We start from the raw sequence: 14,877 nt of genomic DNA on the forward strand, positions 1-14,877 counted from the left end.
GCAGAAATGTCCTTCTTTCATGTTGTTTTATTGTTCAGTCTGCAGAAATGTCCTTCTTTCATGTTGTTTTATTGTTCAGTCTGCAGAAATGTCCTTCTTTCATGTTGTTTTATTGTTCAGTCTGCAGAAATTCTCTTATTTCATGTTGTTTTATTGTTTAGTCTGCAGAAATGTCCTTCTTTCATGTTGTTTTATTGTTCAGTCTGCAGAAATGTCCTTCTTTCATGTTGTTTTATTGTTCAGTCTGCAGAAATGTCCTTCTTTCATGTTGTTTTATTGTTCAGTCTGCAGAAATGTCCTTCTTTCATGTTGTTTTATTGTTCAGTCTGCAGAAATGTCCTTCTTTCATGTTGTTTTATTGTTCAGTCTGCAGAAATGTCCTTCTTTCATGTTGTTTTATTGTTCAGTCTGCAGAAATGTCCTTCTTTCATGTTGTTTTATTGTTCAGTCTGCAGAAATGTCCTTCTTTCATGTTGTTTTATTGTTCAGTCTGCAGAAATGTCCTTCTCTTATGTTCAGTCTGTTTTATTGTTTTATTGTTCAGTCTGCAGAAATGTCCTTCTTTCATGTTGTTTTATTGTTCAGTCTGCAGAAATGTCCTTCTTTCATGTTGTTTTATTGTTCAGTCTGCAGAAATGTCCTTCTTTCATGTTGTTTTATTGTTCAGTCTGCAGAAATGTCCTTCTTTCATGTTGTTTTATTGTTCAGTCTGCAGAAATGTCCTTCTTTCATGTTGTTTTATTGTTTAGTCTGCAGAAATGTCCTTCTTTCATGTTGTTTTATTGTTCAGTCTGCAGAAATGTCCTTCTTTCATGTTGTTTTATTGTTCAGTCTGCAGAAATGTCCTTCTTTCATGTTGTTTTATTGTTCAGTCTGCAGAAATGTCCTTCTTTCATGTTGTTTTATTGTTCAGTCTGCAGAAATGTCCTTCTTTCATGTTGTTTTATTGTTCAGTCTGCAGAAATGTCCTTCTTTCATGTTGTTTTATTGTTCAGTCTGCAGAAATGTCCTTCTTTCATGTTGTTTTATTGTTCAGTCTGCAGAAATGTCCTTCTTTCATGTTGTTTTATTGTTCAGTCTGCAGAAATGTCCTTCTTTCATGTTGTTTTATTGTTCAGTCTGCAGAAATGTCCTTCTTCATGTTGTTTTATTGTTCAGTCTGCAGAAATGTCCTTCTTTCATGTTGTTTTATTGTTCAGTCTGCAGAAATGTCCTTCTTTCATGTTGTTTTATTGTTCAGTCTGCAGAAATGTCCTTCTTTCATGTTGTTTTATTGTTTCAGTCTGCAGAAATGTCCTTCTTTCATGTTGTTTTATTGTTCAGTCTGCAGAAATGTCCTTCTTTCATGTTGTTTTATTGTTCAGTCTGCAGAAATGTCCTTCTTTCATGTTGTTTTATTGTTCAGTCTGCAGAAATGTCCTTCTTTCATGTTGTTTTATTGTTCAGTCTGCAGAAATGTCCTTCTTTCATGTTGTTTTATTGTTCAGTCTGCAGAAATGTCCTTCTTTCATGTTGTTTTATTGTTCAGTCTGCAGAAATGTCCTTCTTTCATGTTGTTTTATTGTTCAGTCTGCAGAAATGTCCTTCTTTCATGTTGTTTTATTGTTCAGTCTGCAGAAATGTCCTTCTCTCATGTTGTTTTATTGTTCAGTCTGCAGAAATGTCCTTCATGTTGTTTTATTGTTCAGTCTCAGAAATGTTGTTTTATTGTTCAGTCTGCAGAAATGTCCTTCTTTCATGTTGTTTTATTGTTCAGTCTGCAGAAATGTCTCTTCTTTCATGTTGTTTTATTGTTCAGTCTGCAGAAATGTCCTTCTTTCATGTTGTTTTATTGTTCAGTCTGCAGAAATGTCCTTCTTTCATGTTGTTTTATTGTTCAGTCTGCAGAAATGTCCTTCTCTCATGTTGTTTTATTGTTCAGTCTGCAGAAATGTCCTTCTTTCATGTTGTTTTATTGTTCAGTCTGCAGAAATGTCCTTCTTTCATGTTGTTTTATTGTTCAGTCTGCAGAAATGTCCTTCTTTCATGTTGTTTTATTGTTCAGTCTGCAGAAATGTCCTTCTTTCATGTTGTTTTATTGTTCAGTCTGCAGAAATGTCCTTCTTTCATGTTGTTTTATTGTTCAGTCTGCAGAAATGTCCTTCTTTCATGTTGTTTTATTGTTCAGTCTGCAGAAATGTCCTTCTTTCATGTTGTTTTATTGTTCAGTCTGCAGAAATGTCCTTCTTTCATGTTGTTTTATTGTTCAGTCTGCAGAAATGTCCTTCTTTCATGTTGTTTTATTGTTCAGTCTGCAGAAATGTCCTTCTTTCATGTTGTTTTATTGTTCAGTCTGCAGAAATGTCCTTCTTTCATGTTGTTTTATTGTTCAGTCTGCAGAAATGTCCTTCTTTCATGTTGTTTTATTGTTCAGTCTGCAGAAATGTCCTTCTTTCATGTTGTTTTATTGTTCAGTCTGCAGAAATGTCCTTCTTTCATGTTGTTTTATTGTTCAGTCTGCAGAAATGTCCTTCTTTCATGTTGTTTTATTGTTCAGTCTGCAGAAATTCTCTTATTTCATGTTTTATTGTTTAGTCTGCAGAAATGTCCTTCTTTCATGTTGTTTTATTGTTCAGTCTGCAGAAATGTCCTTCTTTCATGTTGTTTTATTGTTCAGTCTGCAGAAATGTCCTTCTTTCATGTTGTTTTTTTATTGTTCAGTCTGCAGAAATGTCCTTCTTTCATGTTGTTTTATTGTTCAGTCTGCAGAAATGTCCTTCTTTCATGTTGTTTTATTGTTCAGTCTTGCAGAAATGTCCTTCTTTCATGTTGTTTTATTGTTCAGTCTGCAGAAATGTCCTTCTTTCATGTTGTTTTATTGTTCAGTCTGCAGAAATGTCCTTCTTTCATGTTGTTTTATTGTTCAGTCTGCAGAAATGTCCTTCTTTCATGTTGTTTTATTGTTCAGTCTGCAGAAATGTCCTTCTTTCATGTTGTTTTATTGTTCAGTCTGCAGAAATGTCCTTCTCTCATGTTGTTTTATTGTTCAGTCTGCAGAAATGTCCTTCTTTCATGTTGTTTTATTGTTCAGTCTGCAGAAATGTCCTTCTTTCATGTTGTTTTATTGTTCAGTCTGCAGAAATGTCCTTCTTTCATGTTGTTTTTTGTTCAGTCTGCAGAAATGTCCTTCTTTCATGTTGTTTTATTGTTCAGTCTGCAGAAATGTCCTTCTTTCATGTTGTTTTATTGTTCAGTCTGCAGAAATGTCCTTCTTTCATGTTGTTTTATTGTTCAGTCTGCAGAAATGTCCTTTCATGTTGTTTTATTGTTTTCATGTTGTTTTATTGTTCAGTCTGCAGAAATGTCCTTCTTTCATGTTGTTTTATTGTTCAGTCTGCAGAAATGTCCTTCTTTCATGTTGTTTTATTTTAGTCTTGTTCATGTTGTTTTATTGTTCTGTCAGAAATGTCCTTCTTTCATGTTGTTTTATTGTTCAGTCTGCAGAAATGTCCTTCTTTCATGTTGTTTTATTGTTCAGTCTGCAGAAATGTCCTTCTTTCATGTTGTTTTATTGTTCAGTCTGCAGAAATGTCCTTCTTTCATGTTGTTTTATTGTTCAGTCTGCAGAAATGTCCTTCTTTCATGTTGTTTTATTGTTCAGTCTGCAGAAATGTCCTTCTTTCATGTTGTTTTATTGTTCAGTCTGCAGAAATGTCCTTCTTTCATGTTGTTTTATTGTTCAGTCTGCAGAAATGTCCTTCTTTCATGTTGTTTTATTGTTCAGTCTGCAGAAATGTCCTTCTTTCATGTTGTTTTATTGTTCAGTCTGCAGAAATGTCCTTCTTTCATGTTGTTTTATTGTTCAGTCTGCAGAAATGTCCTTCTTTCATGTTGTTTTATTGTTCAGTCTGCAGAAATGTCCTTCTTTCATGTTGTTTTATTGTTTAGTCTGCAGAAATGTCCTTCTTTCATGTTGTTTTATTGTTCAGTCTGCAGAAATGTCCTTCTTTCATGTTGTTTTATTGTTCAGTCTGCAGAAATGTCCTTCTTTCATGTTGTTTTATTGTTCAGTCTGCAGAAATGTCCTTCTCTCATGTTGTTTTATTGTTCAGTCTGCAGAAATGTCCTTCTTTCATGTTGTTTTATTGTTCAGTCTGCAGAAATGTCCTTCTTTCATGTTGTTTTATTGTTCAGTCTGCAGAAATTCTCTTATTTCGTGTTTTATTGTTTAGTCTGCAGAAATGTCCTTCTTTCATGTTGTTTTATTGTTCAGTCTGCAGAAATGTCCTTCTTTCATGTTGTTTTATTGTTCAGTCTGCAGAAATGTACTTCTTTCATGTTGTTTTATTGTTCAGTCTGCAGAAATGTCCTTCTTCATGTTGTTTTATTGTTCAGTCTGCAGAAATGTCCTTCTTTCATGTTGTTTTATTGTTCAGTCTGCAGAAATGTCCTTCTTTCATGTTGTTTTATTGTTCAGTCTGCAGAAATGTCCTTCTTTCATGTTGTTTTATTGTTCAGTCTGCAGAAATTCCTTCTCTTATTGTTGTTTTATTGTTTAGTCTGCAGAAATGTCCTTCTTTCATGTTGTTTTATTGTTCAGTCTGCAGAAATGTCCTTCTTTCATGTTGTTTTATTGTTCAGTCTGCAGAAATGTCCTTCTCTCATGTTGTTTTATTGTTCAGTCTGCAGAAATGTCCTTCTTTCATGTTGTTTTATTGTTCAGTCTGCAGAAATGTCCTTCTTTCATGTTGTTTTATTGTTCAGTCTGCAGAAATGTCCTCTTTCATGTTGTTTTATTGTTCAGTCTGCAGAAATGTCCTTCTCTCATGTTGTTTTATTGTTCAGTCTGCAGAAATGTCCTTAGTTTCATGTTGTTTTATTGTTCAGTCTGCAGAAATGTCCTTCTTTCATGTTGTTTTATTGTTCAGTCTGCAGAAATGTCCTTCTTTCATGTTGTTTTATTGTTCAGTCTGCAGAAATGTCCTTCTTTCATGTTGTTTTATTGTTCAGTCTGCAGAAATGTCCTTCTTTCATGTTGTTTTATTGTTCAGTCTGCAGAAATGTCCTTCTCTCATGTTGTTTTATTGTTCAGTCTGCAGAAATGTCCTTCTTTCATGTTGTTTTATTGTTCAGTCTGCAGAAATGTCCTTCTTTCATGTTGTTTTATTGTTCAGTCTGCAGAAATGTCCTTCTCTTATTGTTGTTTTATTGTTTAGTCTGCAGAAATGTCCTTCTTTCATGTTGTTTTATTGTTCAGTCTGCAGAAATGTCCTTCTTTCATGTTGTTTTATTGTTCAGTCTGCAGAAATGTCCTTCTTTCATGTTGTTTTATTGTTCAGTCTGCAGAAATGTCCTTCTTTCATGTTGTTTTATTGTTCAGTCTGCAGAAATGTCCTTCTTTCATGTTGTTTTATTGTTCAGTCTGCAGAAATGTCCTTCTTTCATGTTGTTTTATTGTTTAGTCTGCAGAAATGTCCTTCTTTCATGTTGTTTTATTGTTCAGTCTGCAGAAATGTCCTTCTCTCATGTTGTTTTATTGTTCAGTCTGCAGAAATGTCCTTCTTTCATGTTGTTTTATTGTTTAGTCTGCAGAAATGTCCTTCTTTCATGTTGTTTTATTGTTCAGTCTGCAGAAATGTCCTTCTTTCATGTTGTTTTATTGTTCAGTCTGCAGAAATGTCCTTCTTTCATGTTGTTTTATTGTTCAGTCTGCAGAAATGTCCTTCTTTCATGTTGTTTTATTGTTTAGTCTGCAGAAATGTCCTTCTTTCATGTTGTTTTATTGTTCAGTCTGCAGAAATGTCCTTCTTTCATGTTGTTTTATTGTTCAGTCTGCAGAAATGTCCTTCTTTCATGTTGTTTTATTGTTCAGTCTGCAGAAATGTCCTTCTTTCATGTTGTTTTATTGTTCAGTCTGCAGAAATGTCCTTCTTTCATGTTGTTTTATTGTTCAGTCTGCAGAAATGTCCTTCTTTCATGTTGTTTTATTGTTCAGTCTGCAGAAATGTCCTTCTTTCATGTTGTTTTATTGTTCAGTCTGCAGAAATGTCCTTCTTTCATGTTGTTTTATTGTTCAGTCTGCAGAAATGTCTTCTTTCATGTTGTTTTATTGTTCAGTCCAGAAATGTTCTTTCATGTTGTTTTATTGTTCAGTCTGCAGAAATGTCCTTCTTTCATGTTGTTTTATTGTTCAGTCTGCAGAAATGTCCTTCTTTCATGTTGTTTTATTGTTCAGTCTGCAGAAATGTCCTTCTTTCATGTTGTTTTATTGTTCAGTCTGCAGAAATGTCCTTCTTTCATGTTGTTTGTTGTTTTATTGTTCAGTCTGCAGAAATGTCCTTCTTTCATGTTGTTTTATTGTTCAGTCTGCAGAAATGTCCTTCTTTCATGTTGTTTTATTGTTCAGTCTGCAGAAATGTCCTTCTTTCATGTTGTTTTATTGTTTAGTCTGCAGAAATGTCCTTCTTTCATGTTGTTTTATTGTTCAGTCTGCAGAAATGTCCTTCTTTCATGTTGTTTTATTGTTCAGTCTGCAGAAATGTCCTTCTTTCATGTTGTTTTATTGTTCAGTCTGCAGAAATGTCCTTCTTTCATGTTGTTTTATTGTTCAGTCTGCAGAAATTCCTTCTTTCATGTTGTTTTATTGTTTAGTCTGCAGAAATGTCCTTCTTTCATGTTGTTTTATTGTTCAGTCTGCAGAAATGTCCTTCTTTCATGTTGTTTTATTGTTCAGTCTGCAGAAATGTCCTTCTTTCATGTTGTTTTATTGTTCAGTCTGCAGAAATGTCCTTCTCTCATGTTGTTTTATTGTTCAGTCTGCAGAAATGTCCTTCTTTCATGTTGTTTTATTGTTCAGTCTGCAGAAATGTCCTTCTTTCATGTTGTTTTATTGTTCAGTCTGCAGAAATTCCTTCTTTCATGTTGTTTTATTGTTTAGTCTGCAGAAATGTCCTTCTTTCATGTTGTTTTATTGTTCAGTCTGCAGAAATGTCCTTCTTTCATGTTGTTTTATTGTTCAGTCTGCAGAAATGTCCTTCTCTCATGTTGTTTTATTGTTCAGTCTGCAGAAATGTCCTTCTTTCATGTTGTTTTATTGTTCAGTCTGCAGAAATGTCCTTCTTTCATGTTGTTTTATTGTTCAGTCTGCAGAAATGTCCTTCTTTCATGTTGTTTTATTGTTCAGTCTGCAGAAATGTCCTTCTTTCATGTTGTTTTATTGTTCAGTCTGCAGAAATGTCCTTCTTTCATGTTGTTTTATTGTTCAGTCTGCAGAAATTCCTTCTTTCATGTTGTTTTATTGTTTAGTCTGCAGAAATATCCTTCTTTCATGTTGTTTTATTGTTCAGTCTGCAGAAATGTCCTTCTTTCATGTTGTTTTTTATTGTTCAGTCTGCAGAAATGTCCTTCTCTCATGTTGTTTTATTGTTCAGTCTGCAGAAATGTCCTTCTTTCATGTTGTTTTATTGTTTAGTCTGCAGAAATGTCCTTCTTTCATGTTGTTTTATTGTTCAGTCTGCAGAAATGTCCTTCTTTCATGTTGTTTTATTGTTCAGTCTGCAGAAATGTCCTTCTTTCATGTTGTTTTATTGTTCAGTCTGCAGAAATGTCCTTCTTTCATGTTGTTTTATTGTTCAGTCTGCAGAAATCCTTCTTCTTTCATGTTGTTTTATTGTTCAGTCTGCAGAAATGTCCTTCTTTCATGTTGTTTTATTGTTCAGTCTGCAGAAATGTCCTTCTTTCATGTTGTTTTATTGTTCAGTCTGCAGAAATGTCCTTCTTTCATGTTGTTTTATTGTTCAGTCTGCAGAAATGTCCTTCTTCATGTTGTTTTATTGTTCAGTCTGCAGAAATGTCCTTCTTTCATGTTGTTTTATTGTTCAGTCTGCAGAAATGTCCTTCTTTCATGTTGTTTTATTGTTCAGTCTGCAGAAATGTCCTTCTTTCATGTTGTTTTATTGTTTAGTCTGCAGAAATGTCCTTCTTTCATGTTGTTTTATTGTTCAGTCTGCAGAAATGTCCTTCTTTCATGTTGTTTTATTGTTTAGTCTGCAGAAATGTCCTTCTTTCATGTTGTTTTATTGTTCAGTCTGCAGAAATGTCCTTCTTTCATGTTGTTTTATTGTTCAGTCTGCAGAAATGTCCTTCTTTCATGTTGTTTTATTGTTCAGTCTGCAGAAATGTCCTTCTCTCATGTTGTTTTATTGTTCAGTCTGCAGAAATGTCCTTCTTTCATGTTGTTTTATTGTTCAGTCTGCAGAAATGTCCTTCTTTCATGTTGTTTTATTGTTCAGTCTGCAGAAATTCTCTTATTTCATGTGTTTTATTGTTTAGTCTGCAGAAATGTCCTTCTTTCATGTTGTTTTATTGTTCAGTCTGCAGAAATGTCCTTCTTTCATGTTGTTTTATTGTTCAGTCTGCAGAAATGTCCTTCTCTCATGTTGTTTTATTGTTCAGTCTGCAGAAATGTCCTTCTTCTCATGTTGTTTTATTGTTCAGTCTGCAGAAATGTCCTTCTTTCATGTTGTTTTATTGTTCAGTCTGCAGAAATGTCCTTCTATTTCATGTTGTTTTATTGTTTAGTCTGCAGAAATGTCCTTCTTTCATGTTGTTTTATTGTTCAGTCTGCAGAAATGTCCTTCTTTCATGTTGTTTTATTGTTCAGTCTGCAGAAATGTCCTTCTTTCATGTTGTTTTATTGTTCAGTCTGCAGAAATGTCCTTCTTTCATGTTGTTTTATTGTTCAGTCTGCAGAAATGTCCTTCTTTCATGTTGTTTTATTGTTCAGTCTGCAGAAATGTCCTTCTTTCATGTTGTTTTATTGTTCAGTCTGCAGAAATGTCCTTCTTTCATGTTGTTTTATTGTTCAGTCTGCAGAAATGTCCTTCTCTCATGTTGTTTTATTGTTCAGTCTGCAGAAATGTCCTTCTTTCATGTTGTTTTATTGTTCAGTCTGCAGAAATGTCCTTCTTTCATGTTGTTTTATTGTTCAGTCTGCAGAAATGTCCTTCTTTCATGTTGTTTTATTGTTTAGTCTGCAGAAATATCCTTCTTTCATGTTGTTTTATTGTTCAGTCTGCAGAAATGTCCTTCTTTCATGTTGTTTTATTGTTCAGTCTGCAGAAATGTCCTTCTTTCATGTTGTTTTATTGTTCAGTCTGCAGAAATGTCCTTCTTTCATGTTGTTTTATTGTTCAGTCTGCAGAAATGTCCTTCTTTCATGTTGTTTTATTGTTCAGTCTGCAGAAATGTCCTTCTTTCATGTTGTTTTATTGTTCAGTCTGCAGAAATGTCCTTCTTTCATGTTGTTTTATTGTTCAGTCTGCAGAAATGTCCTTCTTTCATGTTGTTTTATTGTTCAGTCTGCAGAAATGTCCTTCTTTCATGTTGTTTTATTGTTTTCATGTTGTTTTATTGTTCAGTCTGCAGAAATGTCCTTCTTTCATGTTGTTTTATTGTTCAGTCTGCAGAAATGTCCTTCTTTCATGTTGTTTTATTGTTCAGTCTGCAGAAATGTCCTTCTTTCATGTTGTTTTATTGTTTGCAGAAATGTCCTTCTTTCATGTTGTTTCAGTCTGCAGAAATGTCCTTCTTTCATGTTGTTTTATTGTTCAGTCTGCAGAAATGTCCTTCTTTCATGTTGTTTTATTGTTCAGTCTGCAGAAATGTCCTTCTCTCATGTTGTTTTATTGTTCAGTCTGCAGAAATGTCCTTCTTTCATGTTGTTTTATTGTTCAGTCTGCAGAAATGTCCTTCTTTCATGTTGTTTTATTGTTCAGTCTGCAGAAATTCTTCTTTATTTTGTTTTATTGTTTAGTCTGCAGAAATGTCCTTCTTTCATGTTGTTTTATTGTTCAGTCTGCAGAAATGTCCTTCTTTCATGTTGTTTTATTGTTCAGTCTGCAGAAATGTCCTTCTCTCATGTTGTTTTATTGTTCAGTCTGCAGAAATGTCCTTCTTCATGTTGTTTTATTGTTCAGTCTGCAGTTGTTTTATTGTTCAGTCTGCAGAAATGTCCTTCTTTCATGTTGTTTTATTGTTCAGTCTGCAGAAATGTCCTTCTTTCATGTTGTTTTATTGTTCAGTCTGCAGAAATGTCCTTCTTTCATGTTGTTTTATTGTTCAGTCTGCAGAAATGTCCTTCTTTCATGTTGTTTTATTGTTCAGTCTGCAGAAATGTCCTTCTTATTTCATGTTGTTTTATTGTTTAGTCTGCAGAAATGTCCTTCTTTCATGTTGTTTTATTGTTCAGTCTGCAGAAATGTCCTTCTTTCATGTTGTTTTATTGTTCAGTCTGCAGAAATGTCCTTCTTTCATGTTGTTTTATTGTTCAGTCTGCAGAAATGTCCTTCTTTCATGTTGTTTTATTGTTCAGTCTGCAGAAATGTCCTTCTTTCATGTTGTTTTATTGTTCAGTCTGCAGAAATGTCCTTCTTCATGTTGTTTTATTGTTCAGTCTGCAGAAATGTCCTTCTTTCATGTTGTTTTATTGTTCAGTCTGCAGAAATGTCCTTCTTTCATGTTGTTTTATTGTTCAGTCTGCAGAAATGTCCTTCTTTCATGTTGTTTTATTGTTCAGTCTGCAGAAATGTCCTTCTTTCATGTTGTTTTATTGTTCAGTCTGCAGAAATGTCCTTCTTTCATGTTGTTTTATTGTTCAGTCTGCAGAAATGTCCTTCTTTCATGTTGTTTTATTGTTCAGTCTGCAGAAATGTCCTTCTTTCATGTTGTTTTATTGTTCAGTCTGCAGAAATGTCCTTCTTTCATGTTGTTTTATTGTTCAGTCTGCAGAAATGTCTCTTATTTCGTGTTTTTTATTTTAGTCTGCAGAAATATCCTTCTTTCATGTTGTTTTATTGTTCAGTCTGCAGAAATGTCCTTCTTTCATGTTGTTTTATTGTTCAGTCTGCAGAAATGTCCTTCTTTCATGTTGTTTTATTGTTCAGTCTGCAGAAATGTCCTTCTTTCATGTTGTTTTATTGTTCAGTCTGCAGAAATGTCCTTCTTTCATGTTGTTTTATTGTTCAGTCTGCAGAAATGTCCTTCTTTCATGTTGTTTTATTGTTCAGTCTGCAGAAATGTCCTTCTTTCATGTTGTTTTATTGTTCAGTCTGCAGAAATGTCCTTCTTTCATGTTGTTTTATTGTTCAGTCTGCAGAAATGTCCTTCTTTCATGTTGTTTTATTGTTCAGTCTGCAGAAATGTCCTTCTTTCATGTTGTTTTATTGTTCAGTCTGCAGAAATGTCCTTCTTTCATGTTGTTTTATTGTTCAGTCTGCAGAAATGTCCTTCTTTCATGTTGTTTTATTGTTCAGTCTGCAGAAATTTCATGTTGTTTTATTGTTCAGTCTGCAGAAATGTCCTTCTTTCATGTTGTTTTATTGTTCAGTCTGCAGAAATGTCCTTCTTTCATGTTGTTTTATTGTTCAGTCTGCAGAAATGTCCTTCTTTCATGTTGTTTTATTGTTCAGTCTGCAGAAATGTCCTTCTTTCATGTTGTTTTATTGTTCAGTCTGCAGAAATGTCCTTCTTTCATGTTGTTTTATTGTTCAGTCTGCAGAAATGTCCTTCTTTCATGTTGTTTTATTGTTCAGTCTGCAGAAATGTCCTTCTTTCATGTTGTTTTATTGTTCAGTCTGCAGAAATGTCCTTCTTTCATGTTGTTTTATTGTTCAGTCTGCAGAAATGTCCTTATTTCATGTTGTTTTATTGTTCAGTCTGCAGAAATGTCCTTCTTTCATGTTGTTTTATTGTTCAGTCTGCAGAAATGTCCTTCTTTCATGTTGTTTTATTGTTCAGTCTGCAGAAATGTCCTTCTTTCATGTTGTTTTATTGTTCAGTCTGCAGAAATGTCCTTCTTTCATGTTGTTTTATTGTTCAGTCTGCAGAAATGTCCTTCTTTCATGTTGTTTTATTGTTCAGTCTGCAGAAATGTCCTTCTTTCATGTTGTTTTATTGTTCAGTCTGCAGAAATGTCCTTCTTTCATGTTGTTTTATTGTTCAGTCTGCAGAAATGTCCTTCTTTCATGTTGTTTTATTGTTCAGTCTGCAGAAATGTCCTTCTTTCATGTTGTTTTATTGTTTAGTCTGCAGAAATGTCCTTCTTTCATGTTGTTTTATTGTTCAGTCTGCAGAAATGTCCTTCTTTCATGTTGTTTTATTGTTCAGTCTGCAGAAATGTCCTTCTCTCATGTTGTTTTATTGTTCAGTCTGCAGAAATGTCCTTCTTTCATGTTGTTTTATTGTTTAGTCTGCAGAAATGTCCTTCTTTCATGTTGTTTTATTGTTCAGTCTGCAGAAATGTCCTTCTTCATGTTGTTTTATTGTTCAGTCTGCAGAAATGTCCTTCTTTCATGTTGTTTTATTGTTCAGTCTGCAGAAATGTCCTTCTTTCATGTTGTTTTATTGTTCAGTCTGCAGAAATGTCCTTCTTTCATGTTGTTTTATTGTTCAGTCTGCAGAAATGTCCTTCTTTCATGTTGTTTTATTGTTCAGTCTGCAGAAATGTCCTTCTTTCATGTTGTTTTATTGTTCAGTCTGCAGAAATGTCCTTCTTTCATGTTGTTTTATTGTTCAGTCTGCAGAAATGTCCTTCTTTCATGTTGTTTTATGTCTGCAGAAATGTCCTTCTTTCATGTTGTTTTATTGTTCAGTCTGCAGAAATGTCCTTCTTTCATGTTGTTTTATTGTTCAGTCTGCAGAAATGTCCTTCTTTCATGTTGTTTTATTGTTTAGTCTGCAGAAATGTCCTTCTTTCATGTTGTTTTATTGTTCAGTCTGCAGAAATGTCCTTCTTTCATGTTGTTTTATTGTTCAGTCTGCAGAAATGTCCTTCTTTCATGTTGTTTTATTGTTCAGTCTGCAGAAATGTCCTTCTTTCATGTTGTTTTATTGTTCAGTCTGCAGAAATGTCCTTTTCTTTCATGTTGTTTTATTGTTCAGTCTGCAGAAATGTCCTTCTTTCATGTTGTTTTATTGTTTAGTCTGCAGAAATGTCCTTCTTTCATGTTGTTTTATTGTTTAGTCTGCAGAAATGTCCTTCTTTCATGTTGTTTTATTGTTCAGTCTGCAGAAATGTCCTTCTTTCATGTTGTTTTATTGTTCAGTCTGCAGAAATGTTCTTCTTTCATGTTGTTTTATTGTTCAGTCTGCAGAAATGTCCTTCTCTCATGTTGTTTTATTGTTCAGTCTGCAGAAATGTCCTTCTTTCATGTTGTTTATTGTTCAGTCTGCAGAAATGTCCTTCTTTCATGTTGTTTTATTGTTCAGTCTGCAGAAATGCTCTTATTTCGTGTTTTATTGTTTAGTCTGCAGAAATATCCTTCTTTCATGTCGTTTTATTGTTCAGTCTGCAGAAATGTCCTTCTTTCATGTTGTTTTATTGTTCAGTCTGCAGAAATGTCCTTCTCTCATGTTGTTTTATTGTTCAGTCTGCAGAAATGTCCTTCTTTCATGTTGTTTTATTGTTTAGTCTGCAGAAATGTCCTTCTTTCATGTTTTTTATTGTTCAGTCTGCAGAAATGTCCTTCTTTCATGTTGTTTTATTGTTCAGTCTGCAGAAATGTCCTTCTTTCATGTTGTTTTATTGTTCAGTCTGCAGAAATGTCCTTCTTTCATGTTGTTTTATTGTTCAGTCTGCAGAAATGTCCTTCTTTCATGTTGTTTTATTGTTCAGTCTGCAGAAATGTCCTTCTTTCATGTTGTTTTATTGTTCAGTCTGCAGAAATGTCCTTCTTTCATGTTGTTTTATTGTTCAGTCTGCAGAAATGTCCTTCTTTCATGTTGTTTTATTGTTCAGTCTGCAGAAATGTCCTTCTTTCATGTTGTTTTATTGTTCAGTCTGCAGAAATGTCCTTCTTTCATGTTGTTTTATTGTTCAGTCTGCAGAAATGTCCTTCTTTCATGTTGTTTTATTGTTCAGTCTGCAGAAATGTCCTTCTTTCATGTTGTTTTATTGTTCAGTCTGCAGAAATTCTCTTATTTCATGTTGTTTTATTGTTTAGTCTGCAGAAATATCCTTCTTTCATGTTGTTTTATTGTTCAGTCTGCAGAAATGTCCTTCTTTCATGTTGTTTTATTGTTCAGTCTGCAGAAATGTCCTTCTTCATGTTGTTTTATTGTTCAGTCTGCAGAAATGTCCTTCTTCATGTTGTTTTATTGTTCAGTCTGCAGAAATGTCCTTCTGTTCATGTTGTTTTATTGTTCAGTCTGCAGAAATGTCCTTCTTTCATGTTGTTTTATTGTTTAGTCTGCAGAAATGTCCTTCTTTCATGTTGTTTTATTGTTCAGTCTGCAGAAATGTCCTTCTTTCATGTTGTTTTATTGTTCAGTCTGCAGAAATTCTCTTATTTCGTGTTGTTTTATTGTTTAGTCTGCAGAAATATCCTTCTTTCATGTTGTTTTATTGTTCAGTCTGCAGAAATGTCCTTCTTTCATGTTGTTTTATTGTTCAGTCTGCAGAAATGTCCTTCTCTCATGTTGTTTTATTGTTCAGTCTGCAGAAATGTCCTTCTTTCATGTTGTTTTATTGTTCAGTCTGCAGAAATGTCCTTCTTTCATGTTGTTTTATTGTTCAGTCTGCAGAAATGTCCTTCTCTCATGTTGTTTTATTGTTCAGTCTGCAGAAATGTCCTTCTTTCATGTTGTTTTATTGTTCAGTCTGCAGAAATGTCCTTCTTTCATGTTGTTTTATTGTTCAGTCTGCAGAAATGTCCTTCTTTCATGTTGTTTTATTGTTCAGTCTGCAGAAATGTCCTTCTTTCATGTTGTTTTATTGTTCAGTCTGCAGAAATGTCCTTCTTTCATGTTGTTTTATTGTTCAGTCTGCAGAAATGTCCTTCTTTCATGTTGTTTTATTGTTCAGTCTGCAGAAATGTCCTTCTCTCATGTTGTTTTATTGTT

The sequence above is a fragment of the Oncorhynchus nerka genome, unplaced genomic scaffold, assembly GCF_034236695.1.
Source record: "Oncorhynchus nerka isolate Pitt River unplaced genomic scaffold, Oner_Uvic_2.0 unplaced_scaffold_1939, whole genome shotgun sequence".
Lineage (NCBI taxonomy): Eukaryota > Metazoa > Chordata > Actinopteri > Salmoniformes > Salmonidae > Oncorhynchus > Oncorhynchus nerka.